The sequence below is a fragment of the Chrysochloris asiatica genome, unplaced genomic scaffold (assembly GCF_000296735.1).
Source record: "Chrysochloris asiatica unplaced genomic scaffold, ChrAsi1.0 scaffold00025, whole genome shotgun sequence".
In the NCBI taxonomy this organism is placed as follows: Eukaryota; Metazoa; Chordata; class Mammalia; order Afrosoricida; family Chrysochloridae; genus Chrysochloris; species Chrysochloris asiatica.
In genome coordinates this window covers 4,075,208-4,079,735 of record NW_006408543.1, presented here as the reverse complement: position 1 = coordinate 4,079,735, position 4,528 = coordinate 4,075,208, and positions in this window count along the sequence as shown.

Genomic DNA, 4,528 nt, shown 5'->3' with positions numbered 1-4,528 from the left:
TAAGGTGCACCTGACCCAATTCATGATAATTCCAATACCCTCATATGCATGCAAAAGTTGGACAATGAATAAGGAGAACCGTAGAATTGATGCATTTGAGTTATGGTGTTGGAGAAGAATATTAAAAGCACAATAGGCTGCCAGAAGAATGACCAGATCTGTGTTGGAAGAAGTACAATGCTCCTTAGAAGTAAGGATGGTGAGACTTTGTCTCACATGCTTTGAACATGTTATCAGAAGTGACCAGTCCCTGGAGAAGGACATCATGGTTGGAAAGGTAGAGGATCAGCAAAAGAGACGAAAGTTTTCATTCAGACAGCTGCCAAAACAGGCTCAAACTTAGCAAGAGCTATGAGGATGAGGCAGGATCCGGCAGAGTTTCGTTCCACTGTATAAGGGGTCACTATGAGTTGGAACCAACTTGATGGCATCTAACAGAGTCTCCTGGTATGGCGCTGTGGGATCAGCAGTGGATGGCGAACCACAAAGTCAGAGATTCAAGCCTACCAGCTGCTTCTCAGAAACCCTATACAGGGTCACTATGAGTTGGAACTGACTCCATGGCACATAACAACAACAACAACATGTTTATGGGATCAGATTGTGGCATCTTTTCTCCTTCAGAGTTACTCGTGGGTAAGAATTGCTGAGCTTTCTGTTAAAAGTGGAACACTTAACCATTGCACCACCAGGGTTCCTTGAAGTTCCAAGAAGGGAAGTGACTTAACTGTTCCCCATCTGGGCACCCTGTCTGTGCAGGCCAGGAGCTGAAGGTTTAGCAAGCAACACACCAACTTGAAGCCATTCCCTGGAGCTGCAAATCACAAGGCAGGTGGGCAGCAGAGCTGGGGAGAGGTGTCTTCCAATCCCCTTTCTCCCTTCTCTTCCAGGATCCACATGGCATGGGAGGAAAATGAAGGTATTCCCATCCATCTACACTCTGTGAAGAGCGTCCAGGACAGCAAGGCACAGTGAGAATGGCCCTGTGTTCCCACAGGGCCCTGTGTGCATCTCTGCTCTGCCCACAATAGGACAGGGACCTCTTGACACTGCTGTTTCTTCATGACAGAACAGAGAGGACAGCACCCAGCCACCAAGAGTTTTCCACGAGCTGATGTCTGCAACCCACTTGGGGCAGGGATGTACTTCTCTGCCTGCTCACCTTCGCATGCCTTGCCTGGACAAATCTTTCCATCTGCCAGTGACTCCTCCCTTTGGCCTCTGGAATGCACACAGGATCACTAAGTCACTGTGTTTGATAATCTTGCAGAGGTACCTGTTGGTGGCCTGTGCCCTGGGACAGCCAGAGAAGCTATCCAGTAGTAAAGCATGAGGCAACTGTACCCGCTGCCAGCTTCATACTGAAAATGTCACAAGCATGCACTAATAAATCTGGCTTTTCTCTCTCTCTTCTTTTTCTTTCTTTTCCTAGTGAAATAGTATAAAAGTGACAATTGCATTCTGATGGAATAAAAGTGCATCCACAGCAGAAGTTGAGCAGACAGCTCCGATTTTAATTAACAGATGCCCAGCATATCAATTCTCTATCTGTTCTTGTCATCTCTCATCCCTCCCAGCCCCTCCTCCTGCCCTGTTCCCCTTATTCACTCCTTCCTTCCCCCTTCTTAGCATGAAAGTTGAGGGAGGGGAAGAAGTTACCGTGTGTCATGAATACTCAGTGCCATCTATCTTGTCAAAAAAATCAGCATGCACGTTAAAATAGAAAAAGCAAAACTCAAGACTCAGAAGAATTTGCGCTTCTCCCATATTTTCATTCAATTTTTTTTTTTCTATTTAAATTTCACTATCTTTCTTTTTATAAACTCTGCGGAAGGTCTTTATAGTTACAAAACAAAAACAAAACAAAAACAACAACAACAACAAAAAAAAAAAACCAACACCTCACTTGTCATTTAAAGTATGAAGAAACTAGCAAAAGGGGAGAAACTAGCAAAAGGGGGAAAAAATCTATTTTCAGCGGTTTCTCTTTAGAATGCTTTTTTTTTTTTTTTTTTTTAAGTTTTTATTGTGAGGTTTACATGGGAGAACATCAGCTTTACACTCATCCTATCATATTTCATTTCATTGCAATGATTACTATCCCCTCCATGCATCATCAAAGAACCAAAGCGTACACCACACAGGCCTGCCCCCTGGCCGCCAGCAGACAACCCTTCTCCCTCCCTGAGCCCAGTGTCCCCAGCCGCTCCATCTGTCCACATCATCGTCTCTGTCTCCATCCCTGGCATCACTGCCTCTCTGGTTAGGGTCCCACTCTCCATTCTTCTCACTTGATGGTCCCAGGGACCTCCGCTCCTGGATTGCAAAATCAATCACTCTCCTCCTATTGTCAAAAAAATCTACCTCTATATTTCCTACCTTCACAGTCAGTCCTGATGGCAATTATTTACTATTGTACCACAAGAGTCTTATCCCCATTTCCTTTTGCCAGTTCGATCCCAACAGATTGGAAATCATTCAGTGGTGATTCTACCTTCCCCCGCCCCGTCTGGAACTAGGATGCCTCTTGAAAGCTTGTAAGCCAGTCACTTGTTGCCTTTTAGGACCCCGCCCCCCGTTTGCGGTAGCCATTGTCTAAGTTACCCATGTCTGTCAACCCTGTGTACCGAGGGGGTGGGAGTGATCCTCGCTGTAAAGATGTGTTCCCTTTTTTGAGGTATTACATTCATAAGTATAGGTAAAATTCATCAAATGTGGGTTACTCTTTTTTTTTTTCTTCCGCCTCTTCTTTCTTTCTTCTTCTAGCCAAGTTCTGATCATCCAGCTATAGAAGCCAGGTCAAGTGGGTACTATATGCAAGTATGGATGTTCTTGTGCATCTCACTTCACTTCATATCAGCTGGATGCTTCACCCTCCACTCTAGTCCTCTGTGGCCATGTCACTGCCTTTGGGCCCAGGAGTCCCTGGGCCATGCCTTAACTGCTGGCCATCCAGGTCTCTGCCCAGGTTCACAGGAGTCTATTGAATGTTGTCAGACTTAGGTCACAACTTTATTGCTGTTTTTACCCCCTCTTCCCCTTATCAATGACCACGTCACCAGCCAGACCGCATGCCTGCTCATGTATTCCCCTTCAGTCTCACTCAGTCTTGGAAGTGGGTTTGCTCTGAGGGATCCCAACCACTTGTCTTGATGGCTCACAGACAAATAGCTTACTTGTTCGTGTAGTAATCAGTCAGACTGCCATTATTGTTTCAGACTTTTCCTGCCTGTCTTTCTTTCATGAAGTATCTTCTGTTCTTTTAGCCGCTCCAGGCCGGTCTACTCATCTTTTCCAGTAGAAATTTCCTCAGTCGGTTCTGGATTCCACCTATGGTCTTGTGCAATATAAAGACTCCACAGGAAGCCTCTTTCACTGGACAACTTGTAGCCCCCTTTAAGGTATCCCAATCAGTTATAGGCTGAAGACGGACTTACAAGCTTTCTGTAGTGATGTTTTTGGCTATTCATTCCTCTCCCCCTCAAGTGTCTATTTTACAATGGTAGGCAAGGGAAACCAAGATTCAAAAGACAGCCAAGCATCATAACATTATTCCCCTCTTTTACCCCTTCAAACCATGCCTCAATTCCTGTACCCAGGAGTCCTGTTGTTCCAAGGTTGTGCATCACTCATCATTGACCTCTGTCCCACTTAGCGCATGCGAACCTGCCTAACTGTTCTCCAATCAGCCTTGTTGTTCCATTCCTCTCCCCCTTCTTGTGTATTGTCCTCCGCACCCTCCCTCTACCGCACCCAAGCTATCCTGTGTCTATTCCCTACCCTGTGCTCTATCTTCCCTTCCGTCAACCTTTCCTCTTATCCCAAACATCCTGGTGATTAGAAAAAATATATATATAATTTTCCCCCCTTTTAGTGTGGGATCTTTTACTTACTCTTTTACAATAATGGTCCTATGCAGTATTTCTCCTTTTGTGACTAATTTCACTCAGCATAATGTCCTCAAGATTCATCCATGTTATGCGGTGGCTTGCAGCTTCCTTGTTGTTCTTCAAGGTAGCATAGTATTCCATTGTGTGTATATACCACAATTTGTTTATCCATTCTCCAGTTGATGGGCACTTAGGCTGTTTCCATCTTTTTGCTATTGTAAATAGTGCTGCTATGAACATTGGTGTGCATATATCTATTTGTGTTGGGGCTTGTATTTCTTGTAGGTAAATACCAAGTAGAGGAATTGCTGGATCATAGGTATTTCAATTTCCAACCTTCTGAGGAAGCACCATATTGCTTTCCAGAGTGGTTGGACCATTTTTCAATCCCACCAGCAATGCAGGAGTGTCCCAGTCTCTCCACATCCCGCCAGCATTTATTGTCCTCTACTTTTTTTTATCTTTGCTGTTATTGCTGGTGTGAGATGATACCTCATTGTTGTTTTGATTTGCATCTCTCTAATGGCTAGTGATCGTGAACATTTCTTCATGTTTTTTGGCTGCCTTCATCTCTTTCTTGCTGAAGTGCTGTTCATGTTCTGTGCCCATTTTTTAATTGGGTTATTTGTCTTTTTCTA